The following is a 17,793-nucleotide window of genomic DNA, read 5'->3' on the forward strand; positions in this document are numbered from 1 at the left end:
TGCTTCTCTGCAATATAAACACAAGTTTTGTTCAAACCGTCGCTTCCTTTCCTCAGCTGTGAGGGGTTTAAAACATACCGCATCAATTTGCATGGGTTCAGGATCTGTGGAGTGATTCTCTGGACCTTTTGAAAATGTAGCAAATGCTCCATCATTTCTCCAGCCTGATCGTCTTTCTTGTCGTAATTCAAAGAGGCGGTTGTCACAAATAATTGCCTGAGATATAAGTTCTTCTAAAGTATCCGCCTTAGGCATGGTGATCAATAAGTTCTTGACATCATCTCTCAGTCCATATCGAAATCGTGTCATGAACGCCTTATCATTCCAATCAAGATCACATGTAAGCTGTTGAAATTCTGCAGCATAGATTGCAGCAGAACGTGATCCTTGTCGCAGATTTTGTATCTTTCTTTCAGCCACTCTTTCTCGATCGCTATTTCCAAACGCAGCAGTAAGTCTCTGTATGAAAGCCTCTAGGTCGTACAATATTAGAGAATCCTTCTCCAATAGTGGAGCAAACCAAGAGCGAGCATTTCTTGATAGAAGAGTACCTATGAAAGCAACTTGGGTAAATCCATTCGGATAACGAGAAGGGTATAGGCGTAGGTAAAGCCGTACTTGTTGCACAAAACCTCGGAAGTTGGCTCTTGTTCCGTCAAACTTGTCTGGCATACTCGCTTTTGGTTCTTTCGTACTAATCCTTGAAGTATCCATAGGGGTCGTATGTGACACATGTCTTGCTTCTCTCAGTTGAATAATCTCTTGTTGTAGGCTATGAATTTCGAGTCTAGCTTCTTCGGTCACTAGATCAATTTGAGGTTCTTTACTTGGATTGCGAAGAAATGCAATCTCCTTTCGTACACTATTCATAAGAGCTTGAAGATCAGCAAGAGTTGCCACTCTATTGTCTACTTGTGAAGATGCACTGTCTATGACCTGGTCTACTTCCATATTTAGAGAAGAGATGGATTAAAATTTTGAGAGAAGAAGAAATTGCTAAGTCTCTTGGAGAAAATTGTAGCACTACCTGTCACTAAAACCTACTCGGAGAAAAGAAAAGAAAAACTAAACGATTTCAGTTTTAGAGGAGGGTAATCCGCAACCTCTAAAAATGCCTCAATGCTTTCGAGAAGAGGGGTAATCCGCACTCTATCAAGAAGGCAAAGCTCTGAAATCGATGTTAACAATCTTTTTTACTAGCTATGCTAAACAAAAAGAAGGTATTAATATCAGTCCAAGAGAGGGTATCCGCAACCCTTAGAACGCTCAAGTATCTCCAAGGAAAGGGGTAGTCCACTCTCTGCCTCAAAGAACTAAGCTCTGATATTGTGATTGAGAAAATAGCAGTTTAGAGGAAGGTAATCCGCAACCCCTAAAGCGCTAGAATACCTTCAAGAAGAGGGGTAATCCGCTCTCAAACAAGAAGGAATCAGCTCTGATATTAAGATAAAGGTAGTCTCGACAAACTGTCACGGACCAAATATACAAACAAGAAATCTAAACAAGAAGTTCAAGAAGAAATGACAAGAACTAGATTATCAGATGAGTACAAGAAGGTGGAAGCAATCATGTCTTGGGAAGTTCCGAAGACGGTTAGGGACGTACAATGTTTTCTTGGATTTGCTAACTACTATCGGATCTTCATCAAGAATTATTCTCAAGTTGCTTCCCCCCTCACTCGGTTAACGTGTAAGGACAAGCTCGAATGGGGACCTATCGCAGAAAAAGCATTTCAAGATTTGAAGATGGTATTTACTACAGCTCCAATCTTAGTACATCCGGACTTTACAAAGGCCTTTTATTTGGAGACAGATGCTTCGGATTTTGCTTTGGGAGCTGCACTTTCACAGATGGGTGTAGATGAGAAGCTCCATCCAGTTGCGTTCTATTTTCGAAAATTCTCTGCTGCTGAGATCAACTATGAGATCCACGATAAGGAACTCCTTGCTATAGTAGATTCTTTCCAAGAGTGGCGCCACTTTCTCGAAGGAACTGCACATCCAGTGACCGTATATATGGATCACAAGAATTTGGAGTATTTTATGTCGGCTCGAGTTTTGAATCGGCGTCAAGCTTGGTGGAATATGTCGCTATCCAAGTTCGACTTTGTTATTACTTATCGGCCTGGGAAGCAACAAGGGTTGTCCGATGCATTATCAAGGAGATCTTATCTTGCGCCAAAGGCTGGAGATGCAGCATTTGATCAACAGTGCACAACATTGTTGAAGCCAGAGAAATTTCGGCTCAACGCAGCTATTGTACCAATTGATGCTGACTTCCTCGACCAGGTACGGGCCGCAACCATTGAAGATTCTCTAGCCCTTGATATCAAGCAACATGCTAGTGATGATAAATTCAAGATGGAAGGAGATCTAGTATATTTCGAAGAGCGGTTGTATATCCCAAAAGGGCCAACACGACTCCGAGTTCTTCAATCTCGTCATGACTTTCCAGCTGCGGGACATTTTGGATTCAATAAGACCTTGGAACTTATTTCCCGCGATTTTTGGTGGCCTCAAATGTGGAAGGATGTGAAAGATTTTGTTGTATCTTGTGACATTTGTTCAAGATCCAAAAACCCTCGACATCGACCTTATGGACTTCTACAGCCATTGCCTATTCCGCGCCGACCATGGTCTTTGGTTTCCATGGACTTTATTACGGATCTACCACCATCGAATTCATTTGACAGTATTTTTGTTGTCGTAGACCTGCTTACAAAGATGGCACATTTTGTCCCTTGCAAGAAGACATCGTCAAGCGAAGACACAGCAAGACTCTTTCTTGATAATGTGTATCGATATCATGGTCTACCAGATGATATTGTATCGGATCGAGGAACCCAATTTGTGTCAAAGTTTTGGAAATCTCTTTTTGAAATATTGAAGGTGGATATCAAGCTTTCTTCGACATTTCATCCTCAAACGGACGGCCAAATAGAATGGGTGAATCAAGTTTTAGAGCAATATTTACGTTGCACCATCAACTATCAACAAGATGATTGGGTCGCATATCTACCGCTAGTCGAGTTCGCATATAACAACACCCTTTGTCACGGCCATAATCATGTAAGCTAATAATTACATATAGAAATAGGTAGAAGTAAGTAAAAGTAGATAAAAGTAAGTTAATTGTATAATATTTAATATAAAAGCTTCCTAGAAACTTCCTAGACGCTGCTTTGACTTCATAGGTGTCTTTAATTGACTTTTTGGATTAGAAACGTGGTCAACAAGTTGGCCATGTGCCACACATGTTGTTAGCTTGAAGATCAAGCTAACTATGTGGCCCACACGTAGAAAAACTTGCCTTGTAAGTCAAGGCATGTGTCCTACAAAGTCAACACATATTGGAGGTCTTATAGAACGTCGCCACGTAGCCCCTAGTTAGATAGTATATATAGAGACAAGAGTGAAGGCTTCTTCACTCTTGTCAACTCCTTTCTTGCTTCTAGTCCAGGTTCAAGAGTCTTTAGTTTCTTGTCTTGTGGCAATAGCCATTCCTGTTTCCTTTTAATATACCTACTTGTTTATATTTTGACTTATTATATCGAGATAGCCTTTTGGTGTATATTTTTCCTCATCGAGTCTTTGTCCTTGATAGATTGACAAGAGTACACTTACAATATCAGAGCTTTTTTTTTTCTTGAGTAAGAGTGGATTACCCCTTTCTCTTGACAAGACATAAGCGTATTAGAAGTTTGCGGATTACCCACTTCTAAACTGATATTGTTCTTAGTATCTTCTTTGTTATCAAGTCTTTCTTTTCTTTTGTCTTGAGTAATATCAAACAAATTTTTCTTCTTTGTGTCATTATGGCAGAGCTTGTTGAAATGAAGAGTGCAATGGCACAAATGCAAGAGCAAATGAGGGAGTTAATGCTTGCGATGCATCAACTCAATTCACCAACACAGGAAAGAACAAGAATAGCAGAAAGTGGAGATATAGAGATGATCGGAGCTGCTTCAACATCTACAACAAATCACGTTCCTTCTCCAATTGTACAACACCCTATAAGCACTAGAGAACCAAGAATTGCCTTACCCGAAAATTTGATGGTACGAGATCAAAGTTTCGAGGGTTCATCAATCAAGTACAATTGGCAATTGAACTTCAACCGCAAAGCTATCCAACTCCAGGATCACAAGTCAGGTTTATTGGCACTCTACTTTCTGGTTCTGCATTATCGTGGTTTTCGTCTTTTCTTGAACAACGAAATCCAATATTGGACAATTTGGAAGCTTTTTTTGGCGGAGTTTCGATCTATGTATGGTGAACACGATGCAACTCGTGTTGCAACAAATAAGATCCGAATTCTGCGACAAGGAAATCGCTCAGTAACAGTATATGCTTCACAATTTCGACAACTTGCAATTGACATCAAGTGGGATGATGCTGCACTCATCAGTCAATTTCTTTATGGATTGCAATACGAAGTAAAGAAATTGATGCTCAACTTACCTGATCCTCAAACTTTGAGTCAAGCAATCGATTTTGCGGTAAAATGTGATAATCGACTTTTTGAATTTCGATCTGAGAATCATTCACGGGAACCTCAACGTTATTACTCAATGGCAACATCAACATCTTTGCCAAACGTACATTCGGAAGTAGAAGACATGCAAATTGACGCGGTATGTTTTAAACCTCTAACTGAGCAAGAAAAGATTCGTCGTCGTCAAGAAGGATTATGTTTATATTGCGGAGAACCTAAGCACACTGCTCAACATTGTCCAAAGAAACGACGCAACTATAAAATGAGGGGTACGACGGTCAAAGAAGACAACATGTCGGAAAACGAATTCGTCCAGCTACAATAGGGACCGTGCAGCTGGAACCTTGTACAATTCCTAATGAAGGTCCTATCCTCTCCTCAGAACCTTCTCATTGTTTTATAATAGACTTATATTTAGGACCTAAGAATTACAAAGCCTCTGCTTTATTAGATTCGGGAGCCTCAGCATGTTTTTTAGATGAACAATTTGTTAAAAGTCGTAAAATACCCTATGTACAGAAACCTAAACCAGTACATGTAGAAGTCATAGATGGTCGTCCCTTGTCTTCTGGAGATGTCACTCATGAAACTCATCCTATAAAAGTAACAATAGACGGTCATGATAGCTACATAGCTTTTAACATAATTAAATCCCCGTCCAATCCAGTTATTTTAGGTTTATCCTGGCTAGAAAAATATAACCCTCAAATAGATTGGAATTCGCGTAAACTTGACTTTTCCAAAAGCGTTATTAATAGTTCTACGAACCAAGTAAAAAATTATAAGTCTAGTACAGTAAAACCCGTACTGATAGGTGCAAAAGCATTTATACACGCAGCAAAAGAAGGATCAACTTTTGCTATTTATGCTGCACCTATTTCTGAAAACGTAAAGACTTCAAGTGGCATTCCAAGTCAATATCAGGAGTATCAAGACGTTTTTGAGAAAAAGAATGCAGATATTCTTCCTGAGCATCGTCCATATGATTGTTCAATCGACCTCAAGGAAGGAACTCAGCCACCATTTGGACCAATTTACAGTTTATCGGAAGATGACATGGCTGAACTCAAGACATATATTGACGAGAATTTAGCGAAGAATTTCATACGCCATTCAAAATCTCCAGCAGGAGCTCCAATTCTATTCGTAAAGAAAAAAGATGGATCTTTACGAATGTGTGTTGATTATCGAGGACTCAACAAGATCACAATCAAGAACAGGTATCCATTACCTTTGATATCAGGACTCCTTGACCAGTTGAATCAAGCTAAGATCTATACAAAAATAGATCTAAGATGAGCATATAATCTAGTACGGATCAAAGAAGGAGATGAATGGAAGACTGCGTTTCGAACCAGGTATGGACATTTCGAATATAATGTCATGCCCTTTGGACTCACGAATGCACCAGCTGCTTTTCAACATCTCATGAATGATGTATTTCGTGAATTCTTAGACAATTTTGTCGTCTGCTATCTAGACGATATCCTGATCTATTCCAAGAACGTCGAAGAACATGAAATACATGTTCGTCAAGTATTACAAAAACTTAGAGATGCAGGATTGTACGCCAAGATGGAAAAGTGTGTATTTCACACTACTCAAGTTGACTTTTTAGGATACATCATTTCAAATGATGGTCTCATGATGGATTCTAAGAAAGTCCAAACAATCGTGGATTGGAAGATTCCAAGGACAGTAAGAGATGTTCAATGTTTCTTGGGATTTGCCAATTACTATCGGATCTTCATCAAAGATTTCTCACGAGTTGTAGCTCCACTTACACGCTTGACTAGTAAAGATAAATTTCATTGGAATCAAGAAGCGGAAGCAGCATTTGAAGCCTTGAAGACATCGTTTGTCTCTGCACCAGTCTTATATCGTGTTGACTTTTCCAAGGCATTTTTTATGGAAACAGATGCATCAGATTTTGCCTTGGGTGCAGTTTTATCACAAATGGGAACAGATGACAAACTCCATCAGATAGCTTTTCATTCAAGAAAATTCTCAGCAGCCGAGATCAATTATGAGATCCACGATAAAGAACTTCTTGCGATCGTGGATTCCTTTCAAGAATGGCATCATTATCTAGAAGGCGCTTCTAGTCCAGTCACTGTGTATACAGATCACAAGAACCTCGAGTATTTCATGTCAGCACGCGTGTTGAATCGTCGTCAAGCTCGTTGGAGTATGTCTTTGTCAAGATTCGAGTTCATTATCACTTATTGGCCAGGAAAACAACAAGGTTTATCCGATGCCCTATCTAGACGTTCTTATTTTGCACTAAAAGAAGGAGATGCAGCTTTTGAGCAACAAAGAACGGCCCTCTTGAAACCAGAGCAATTTCATCTCCGAGCAATGAAATCAACATTGACTGTTGATTCAACTTTTCTCAAGCAAATCCAGTCCAGTATGTCCTCAGACCCTCTTGTTTATGATATCGAGAATAATTCTTCCAAGTCTTATGATCCTTCTAAGTTTGAGTTCAAGAATAATCTATTATATTTTTAAGGACGCCTATATGTTCCAGAAGGAGAAGCACGTTTACGTGTTCTTCAAGCACGTCATGACTTTCCAGCAGCAGGGCACTTTGGATATAATAAGACTTTGGAACTCATATCAAGAGATTTTTGGTGGCCACAAATGTGGAAGTCAGTCAAAGACTTTGTACAATCATGTGATATTTGTTCAAGATCAAAAATTCCTCGTCATCGACCTTACGGACTTCTTCAGCCATTACCTATACCAGAACAACCATGGTCTTCTGTTTCTATGGATTTCATCACAGATCTTCCAAGCTCAAGATCTTATGATTCTATATTTGTGATAGTAGATCGTTTCACCAAGATGGCACATTTTGTGCCATGTACAAAATCTATCACAGGTGAAGAAACAGCTAAGCTTTTCATTGATAATATCTATCGCTATCATGGATTACCTAAAGATATCATATCGGATAGGGGAACTCAATTTGTGTCAAGATTTTGGAGGACCCTTTTCAAGATTTTAAAAGTGGACATAAAGCTATCTTCGGCTTTCCATCCTCAAACTGATGGACAAACAGAGCGCGTAAACCAAGTCTTGGAGCAATATTTAAGGTGTACTATCAACTACCAACAAGATGATTGGACAACCCTTCTGCCATTGGCAGAGTTTGCTTATAATAATACGATACATTCTTCCACGCAACAAACACCTTTCTTTGCCAATTATGGCTATCATCCACGACTTGATACTTTTGATTTTTCAAAAGTTGATAATCCTGCAGCAGAAGATATGGCAAATCGGTTGTCAGAGTTACATGTAATAATGAAGACACAATTGAAGGAAGCTCAAGAACGACAAAAGATAAACGCAGATCTATATCGTAAGGAGCAACCACAAATCAACGTGGGTGATAAGGTATGGCTACTTCGTCGCAATATCAAGACTACTCGACCTTGTGACAAGTTGGACTATCGTAGGCTTGGCCCCTTTTCTGTTTCTGAACAGATCAACCCAGTTGCATATCGGTTACATCTACCGGAGTCAATGAAGATCCATCCTGTATTCCACGTATCTCTTCTTGAACCATATAAGACAGTGGATATACAAGGAAGAAGACAAATGCCACCGCCTCCTATAGAAGTAGATAATAATGAAGAATTTGAGGTGGAAGAGATATTAGACTCAAGGCGGCGCCAAAATAAGCTGGAATATCTTGTTCATTGGCGCGGATATGATATTAGTGAACGCACATGGGAGCCATCCAGGAATCTAGCAAATGCATCAACTAAAGTCAAAGTTTTTCATCAACGACATCCATCAAAACCAAGATGAAAATCTCTCTTATAAAAGAGACAAGATTGAGGCAAGATAACATTCAATTTCCTATCCTTGTTTGTAACTTCTTTACATTTGTGACGCTAATTAGATGGAGAGCCAACAACCTGCAGATTCAACTCAAGAACCTTCGTTTGCTGATCTGCCGGATGAGACATTACGATTGTCACAACCTTCAAGACGACGCAATCGAGATGAAGATCTTCAAGAACGACATGTTCTTCCTCGAACAGATGGTGAGATACAACGCGTTTGGTATCACGATTTGGGAAGGGACTCCCGATGTTTGGTGATTTTGCTAGAGGTAGGAACAACTCCTGATGGTGTTCCGAATATTCTATTCGAAGGAAGTTATGAAGGCCTCAATAATGATCAAATAACTGGGTGGTCTTTCCGCCCTGGTATGGGACACTACCGATGGTTGAGAGGCCCTATCAATCATCTTCGAAGAGAACAGAGATCAGAGTATGTGGCGAATACAATTCGTCGCATCATAGATTTCCTCAACATATGATGACCGCTCCTCGTGGAACTCGTCTCTAGAAAGGGGGGTAATGTCACGGCCATAATCATGTAAGCTAATAATTACATATAGAAATAGGTAGAAGTAAGTAAAAGTAGATAAAAGTAAGTTAATTGTATAATATTTAATATAGAAGCTTCCTAGAAACTTCCTAGACGCTGCTTTGACTTCATAGGTGTCTTTAATTGACTTTTTGGATTAGAAACGTGGTCAACAAGTTGGCCATGTGCCACACATGTTGTTAGCTTGAAGATCAAGCTAACTATGTGGCCCACACGTAGAAAAACTTGCCTTGTAAGTCAAGGCATGTGTCCTACAAAGTCAACACATATTGGAGGTCTTATAGAACGTCGCCACGTAGCCCCTAGTTAGATAGTATATATAGAGACAAGAATGAAGGCTTCTTCACTCTTGTCAACTCCTTTCTTGCTTCTAGTCCAGGTTCAAGAGTCTTTAGTTTCTTGCCTTGTGGCAATAGCCATTCCAGTTTCCTTTTAATATACCTACTTGTTTATATTTTGACTTATTATATCGAGATAGCCTTTTGTTGTATATTTTTCCTCATCGAGTCTTTGTCCTTGACACCCTTCATGCGTCAACTCAACAAATGCCATTCTTTTCCAATTATGGATACCATCCAAAGCTTGACTTATGGAGTTCGTCAACGATTAAGAATCCGACAGCTAAAGGATTGGTGAAGGAGCTTTCACAGCTTCAAACTACATTGAAGCTTCAATTGCAAACTGCCCTAGAATCTTACAAGGCGTCCGCGGATAAATTTCGGAATCAGGCACCTAAATTCACGATTCGAGACAAAGTTTGGTTGCTTTGACGAAATATTAAGACCAAGCGGCCATGTGACAAATTGGACTATCGGAGATTGGGACCATTTGTTATCTAGAAGCAGATCAATCCTGTAGCGTATCGTCTGGAGTTACCAGCTATTATGAAGGTACATCTTGTCTTTCATGTTTCTTTGTTGGAGCCTTATCGAGAATCGTCTTTTCCTGGAAGAGTACAATGTCCACCACCTAGCATAGAAATAGAGAACCACGAAGAATACGAGGTGGAAAAGGTCTTGGATTCACGACAAAGACGGGGTAAATTAGAATACTTTGTGCATTGGAGCGGTTACGATATTAATGAACGAACATGGGAGCCGGCCGAAAATCGCTCCACAAAAGGTACAGGAGTTTCATCGACGATATCTTGAGAAACCCAAGCTGGTTCAACGATAGCTTCTTACTGAAGCTTGTTCATCCAGAAAACAGAAAAGAGGAGAGAGCACCACCAAAATCCATAGTTGATGTAGTCATTCTCTCCAAGATAGCGTAGAACTTTGTTAGTAGCCCAAGTTTGTTCTTATTGTTTTAGCCTTTGAATATGGATAGCCAAGATACTACACTTGTCATGTCATCTCAAGCAACTAACTCACGAAGACGACCGCGAGATGAAGAACCGCTTGCACCACGACGACGTCGAAGGATTCCGAGCAACAGATCGCTGGTGATTGTATTTGAGGTCGAGCCTGCCTACAATGGTCAGCCAGAAAGAGTGTTTGCAGGACAATTTCACAATGAAGACACGGAGGTTCATGCTTGGTCAGAAGTTGAAGGCGTGGGCCACTACCGTTGGCTTGAAAGACCATTGAATCACTTACCTCGTGAACAACAATTGGAGTTCATAGCAGAGGTTATGCGACAGATCTTCATTTTCTTGCGTTGGTATTGACTGACGATAACATTGCTTCTCGGAGACCTCGAAGCTAAAGGAGGAGGTGATGTTAGGGACATAGTCCTTAGACCTTTTTAGAGACAAGTTTCTAGAACCTTCTAGAAAGAAGTCTCTAGAAACTTCCAGAAGATTCCTTGAATATTCTCTTAGAATATTCTTCAAAGATTCCCTAAAGATTCTTTTAAGATTTTCTAAAGATTCCCTTAAAAGGCTCTAGAAGATTCTTAGAATATTCTAGTAGATTCTAAGAAGTTACTTGAGAAGCTTCCTAGCTCTTGGGTAGTTGCTCGAGAAGCTTCATAGTTCTTGGGAAGCTTCTTGATGCGCTTCCTTAGAACTATAGGCCAGTAGTATATATAGGAGTCGAGGCTGAAGAGTTCTTCAGTCTCGACAACACATCTCTTGGAGTTCTAGCTCAATTCTCTTGGCGTTGTTCTTGTACTCATCTGATAATCTAGTTCTTGTCATTTCTTCTTGAACTTCTTGTTTAGATTTCTTGTTTGTATTTTTGGTCCGTGACAATTAGTCTTTTTTTGTCTAATGTCTATTATTAATCTATATTATTATAAACAATCTATATATTTTTTTAATTGAGATTAATCTTTGCTTTTCTTTCCTGTACTTATTTTATTATTTTTATTCTCTATTTTACACGACTTTGCTAATGATTGGATTATAAAATTTATTTTTTGTTTTATTTTTTACATTAATTAATTTTTGCTTAGCTAGTATTAATTTGATTCTTACTCTTTGTGTCTTTTATTTAAGCCCTATTAATACCTTTGGATTTGTAGATTTTCTTAGAATTATATTTTAATATTATTAGATTAGTTAAATATTATTTTATTAGGTTAATTTGATTGTTCCAACATTAATTAAGATTAAGAAGGTTCTCTATCTAACTTAAATCTATTAGGCATGTAATCTTAAGAATAAAATCTTAATAAGTCATGGAAGTAATTATCTAAATTAGTATAGTATCTTTATATCTTTCTCTGCTTTGCAAATTTTTTATTTTTATTTTTTGACATATAAATAAGATGTTCTCAATGCATTAATAGAATAAAACAAGTACAACAAACTACTTAATTTCTTACACCTAATGCATTATTGGAGTAAATCAAATACAACAAACTACTTAACTCTTTATACTCAAAGGGGATCTATAAATACTAGGAGTGTGGAACAACTACTAAAGCAAGCTCATATATACTCTTGTATATGATGACATTATACTAAGATATTATAGAGTTCTATTTAATTACTTTGTCACATCTTAAACTAAGTATGTGTTGAGTCATATATAAATTATTCCATTTCTTAAGAAGGAAAGAAACATGTTGAACATATTTTGTTAACATTTTTTTGATAAATTTCCAATAAAGTTGTCTACGTTTTACAAGACCCTACCAAACTATGCTTTTAGTGTAGAGTATATTCTATGCTTTATTTTCAAAGACAAACTTGATATTCTAAATCTAAATGGTTGATAAACAAAGACTTCTTAACAATGACCAAATCTTACAAAACTTTTAAACCTAAAAGAAAGAGTTTCTGCAAATATATTTTGTTGTCAAGTAAAGGATTTTTAAGGGTCCTAATTCAAAAAAATTGATGTTAATTTGTATAAATGAGAAGTGGCCCAATTTTGAACAAAGCGCACTTCATGGCAATTCCAAAACAAGTGAAGGATAGATTCAAGCATTCATAAAAATGTGTATTTATTTATAGCATCTATTGTAAGGCATCATTATTTTTTAAACTCTTTTTACACAATATTCAAAAAGACTATTAAAATGAAAAAAAAAAATGATATTTTTAAGGCCAATTTTGAAGACTGATTTAAGTAATTCAACATGATGTAAACTCAAAGCATATATATATATATATATATATATAGATATATATATATATATATAATGTTACTACTGATCAAAATTACAAATTATGCTTGTTGTACCATGCTATTCCTTTGAACATTCCAAAAATCCTAGACTTTGCAAAAAAATTGATCCATAAGATTAAATACACTATTAATAGATATATAAAATAAAAAATCTTTATCATGCAAGCATGTCCATTATAGTAGCAAATATCAATGCAAATGTTGCAATGTAGATGAACACATTTCAAGATAAGACTGTCCAAAATTTATATGTAGTAATTTTTTCATTGATTTTTTATTATTTAAAAGAATAAAAGTTTATTTATAATAATCCATTATGATTTTTTACATCATTCATATATGTGATTTTTAATAAGAATCAAGGATCCATACATTGCTAGATTTGATACTTCTTATAGTTACACGTACGCATTTTTAAACTTTATATTTGAATATGTAAAATCAGAATTGGACTTGATGTATTTTATGTTCTTTTAAATTTCTACATTATCTTTAAAATCTTATGATTTTTTTTTATCTATGGTATCTAATCTTTGATATGTCAAATTAATCTTTCAATTTTAATTTAGAAATTTTATTGTTATAATTTTGGTCAATTATTCTGCCTTTGGCAAATAATACTTCAAAATGTGAAGCTTGAATCTCAAATCTATTTTGTATCTTATTAAATAAGAGAGTAAATTCGACCTCTTCTAATTCTATTGTATACTTTTAATGTAACAAAGATGAATTGATGTTATTTGGAATTGACTCATAGACTAATAAATATTTATCCAAGGCTGATTTTTTCCATCCAAGTGTTAATTGCAACATCTTTGTACATATAAGCCAAATGAACATAGCATTTAAATAAATAAATCAATAAAAATATAATATAATTTTAGATTTTATTTATAGAAATATATTTTTTAAATTAATATTTTTTATTTATTTAAAAGTGAGTTCAATTAGTTATATAGAATTTACTTTTGGTTTATTTTTTACTAATTATAAGGTTTATTTCTATCTTAATTAAAGAAGATTCTTTCAAAAATAATCTATATGAAGTAATTATAAATTTAATTTATATATATATATATATATATATATATATATATAGATATATATACTTCCAAACTAATCTATTTATATATTTGCCTAATATTCAAAAATGATTTAAAAAAATCATATTATAATTTTTATAATAGTTTTTTAATCTATTTTAATTTAATCTATTTATTTATAACCAAAAATATATAATTTTTTTTATTTTTTTAATTTAATTAAAACTTATCTATCTCATTATCTATTTGTAGAATAAAAATTATATGACACACTACAAAATAAAAAACACTCTTGATTGTAAGGTACTATCATCTTATAGAATTTCTAATTTCTTTAAAAATAAATGATGTATATTTTAATTAAAGAATAATATAAATAAAATATTTTTTCTACTTTATAAAATAGTTTTACAATCTAAATATGCATATATATATATATATATATATATATATATATTGTTGTTTTAGAACTAAATTTAAGTTGTGTTTACTACAATCAAATTTTTTTTAACAAATTTGATTGCTTTGAAATACTTTAATAAAAATATTGCTAAAATTTACTCTTATTTAAGTTATATCAAATAAAAAACTCACATATTAAGATTTTGTTGAACAACATTAGTATATCAATGAGCACAAAATACCAATTAAAACTCATGTGTTTTAACAATTCTCACATGTTAAGATTTTGTTGAAGTAGAGATGATTCCTTTTTGTGGCAAAATGTAATCACACTTTTTTACCATTTATTATGAATTTTCTCTTGCTTAAACTAAGAGAAAACAACATGTGAGAGTAGCTTTAGATAGAGCCCATTACTTTACTTTTATACTCACCTTTCATACTATTAAAATAACATTCTTTAGAAAAATTGTCATCTTCCTTCTATTGCATTAAAAGGAAAATTACATCACTGTGTGGTATCTATGTTGGCTCATTTTGAAGGTGTGTGATTTCAGTAATTTATGTGCCATGCAACGTCCCAGTGCTGCTCAAGGAACCATATATGCTCAATATAAATACACAATATCTTCACAAACATCAACACTAAAAGCAAACATGATTCACACACAGCACCCATGTGCCAAATATAAACATTTCATTTCCGTTCATAAAACAAGAATGCCCAAGTGACGGATCTTATCAAACCATGAGAAGACATTTTCACTTGCCACCCTCTGAGAAAGCAAAGTAATTTCACACCCAATGCCTGAGAAATTCAAAATCCATGAACTGTCGAATTCCCAAGTGAGGACTAGCTCCACAGTCCATGAAAGAATCACTAACATCACTCACTGCCCAAGCATCAATTGTAGATTATCACTTTATGTTTAGAAAAGTGTGGTGTACAGGGAGTCAGTTACTGAGAGAAATTAGCACTGAACAGGCTGTCGGCGCTATTTTTCCGGTACATTCGGCGCAAAACCCACACCTTGCTCCCATTTCTGGGTCCGCGGTAACGAAGATCTGTCGGTATGTCCCATTCCCTGGGGATTATGGTTCCGCGTGCTGGCAGTTTTGGATCGCGCGTGAATCGGAGGCTGCGGAGTGCATTTGTCGCTGTGACTCATTGTGGTGATCACGGCCTTGCAAAGTTTGCGGTGGTTTGAGGTGGTGTGTTGGTGGGTGGTAGCGCCTGATGGCCTCCAAGCGTATTTTGAAGGAATTGAAAACTCTGCGGAGTGATCAACCATGGCCATGCAGCGCTGGTGAGACTGGCGGTGTTAGTTGTCTGCAGTTGTGCTTCTTCTCTTTCTCGATTATGTTACAAAAGCTCGCTTGATCGTTTCTGTACTTGTATTGTCTCTGGCTGCTTGAGTACTTGGAATGTAGTTCGGAGCTTGCTTCTTTGTGTTTGTGGTAGTTGCCCTTGAGCAGTGCTGGTAGTGTTGTTGAGTTGTCTGAAAGTAGTAGGAAGTTGCGTTATTGGTTCTTAGGTGCCCCATTGTGGAGGTAGATGGCGAGAATTTAAGGTGCATTAGGCGTCGGCAGAGTAATTAATTACTTGTGGATAGTGATTTGTTGGTTCCTTGTGGGCAAGTGCAAAATGCGGTATTGTTACTGAACGTCCCTGGTGCACTTGTGAAAACGTGCTAACTTGATGGTTCTCTTGCGTGTTGTAGTCGTTAGTAAAGTTGCGGCTGGCCAACGAAGGAAAGAGTCGAGCCTTTTAGTGGAAAGTATGGGTGTTTGTGTAGTCAGCTGACATTGCAGCAGTAGTGTTGAGCAGCGCGGTAGATTTCTGTCGGAGATCACCACATGGTCGTGAGATAATGGTGCGTATGACATGACTGGCGTGGCTCTTTGGAAAATGTGATTGTTTGTTGAGTTGAGCTCGGGGGTGGCACGAGAGTAAGTCCGGAGCATGGGCATGGCATGTTCAAAGATGGATGACAGCTTTTTTCTGGAATTGGATTTGATAGAAGATGAGACATACCGCGGGTGGTATCGTTACATCTTGTTTGCATAAGTACAGTGATAGGGTCGAGGTTAGCGTAGAGTAACAAGAGTATGGGTTGTGGAAATGCATGTGGGAATTTGAGAAGGAACGTGACGGGATGGGGGAAGTGTTTGTGTACGTGGATTGCCGCAGTTGCTGAAATCACTCTACTCCCTGCTAGCAGCCCTAATGCTTGATGATCCCCTTGAACCACATCGCTATCTTGTACAGGAAAAACTGGTTAAATTTCGAGAGCATTGTAAAAATGTGGACTCAGAAGTACGCAATGGAGTAACTCGGGTGACGAATCGTTGTGAGACCTGTTTCGTTGCTACTATGAAAGTTTTATTCTGTTGAACTATACCATATTATTTGTACCGCAAGCGGGACTTGTCCAGCATATAAACAATTCTACGGAACAGCTTTTACCAATGTCACCGTATGTTCATGTTTGAACCTCGAATGAAGTCCCTACTCCGTAACGTATTCTCATAGCTTCTAAAGCCTTGCTTTCCGGTCTCAGGCTGTTCATACCGAAGTATCAGCTTCTTCGGGATAATTGTTGGGTTTTGAACACTCATCGAGGAGAACTTGTTCGGGTGCAGCTGGCAGTGTGGTCGTAATGTATTGTAGCCAAGCATTTACAGGGATTGAAGTACCGAGAACATGACCGTCAATGGTGGGCCTGCAGGAATAATCCTTGGATTTTGAAATGTCATCAGTGCATCCCTCGAGCCCCACATTTGCGTATGAAGGTGCAATGTTTCAATTCCAGGTACTTAGGAGAGACATTTTGCCTTTAGCAAATGTGTAGAAGCGAAGTTTGTATCCGTAATATTTTGTGTAAGTACTCCAACCTACGTCATCCATCCGTTGTAGTCTAGATGGTTAGGATACTCGGCTCTCACCCGAGCGACCCGGGTTCGAGTCCCGGCAACGGAAGCTCCCGAGTAATAAAGACTATTTTTTCTCCTTCGCATTTCTCTCCATCGTCTCGTCCCGTGCTTTGAACGATACGGTCTAGTATACCCCCCAGTTTTCTTTTGCTCACTCACTGATTGGACAGGATCATACCTCTGAACTCGTGCACTGCTGCGTGTATCCACGCAATGTTTTGTACTTGGACGAGTGCAATCAGCGTCACCTGAGTGACGAGGTTCAGCATTCCATCTTCACCTCCCTGTTTTTTTCCTCACAACTCCCCAAGGCTCTATTGCCATCGCTTCATGTGTATCTCATGCCCCAAACGTCTTTCTCCTAGCCCGCTCCCTCTTCTAGTGCTTGCTTGCGTCTCAACCATCGGTCAATGGTTCTGGAAAAGTCAGAGATGCGAGTCGGTAGCTTTACTGCACAAAAGAATAGGTGGCTCCGCAACGAATCCTAACCTTCAATGTTGCGGGTTCTTACAAGTCAGTGGGTGGAATAGTTGCTGCCCGGTGAATTCCCCCCATTTTTGAAACTAAGGTTTTCTTTTCTCATTGAAGAAACAGTTTTCCAGTTGGGATTGAGGAAAGATTCCGCGAGCATATTAAAATAGGTTGTGTGGCAAGGTTTTTGAGGATGTCTTTTGAGTTTTCAGCACATGTCTCCTAAGGGAGAGAAAACTAACAATCGTTCATAAAAAGAGATGTATGAAGAAAAAACCATTGCTTGTGATGATAAAACACCCTTTACGTAGCTCATGGAGCCGGTCGTGATATAACATGCGCATCATTAAAAAAAACCATTCCAAACGTAAGCTGATATAACCGTCTTCAGTATAAAAAATGATTCCGCCGCTCGCACTCCATATAAGCCCAAAGAACCAAAAAACACATGTATGCACACAATT

The 17,793-nt window shown here is 37.4% G+C and overlaps 1 long non-coding RNA gene and 1 other non-coding gene across 2 annotated transcripts; both read left to right on the top strand.

The window, feature by feature from the left end:
* The first annotated feature begins 14,862 nt into the window (after window positions 1-14,862).
* LOC149987885 (uncharacterized) lies at window positions 14,863-16,933 on the top strand. Its single transcript, XR_016506440.1, has 2 exons — window positions 14,863-15,231; window positions 16,194-16,933. It is a non-coding gene; the product is annotated as an uncharacterized LOC149987885 (long non-coding RNA).
* Window positions 16,832-16,904, top strand: TRNAE-CUC (transfer RNA glutamic acid (anticodon CUC)). The gene has a single exon. It is a non-coding gene; the product is annotated as a tRNA-Glu (tRNA).
* Window positions 16,934-17,793: the final 860 nt, after the last annotated feature.

This window comes from Physcomitrium patens, chromosome 14 (assembly GCF_059467195.1).
Source record: "Physcomitrium patens ecotype Gransden chromosome 14, ASM5946719v1, whole genome shotgun sequence".
Taxonomy (NCBI): Eukaryota; Viridiplantae; Streptophyta; class Bryopsida; order Funariales; family Funariaceae; genus Physcomitrium; species Physcomitrium patens.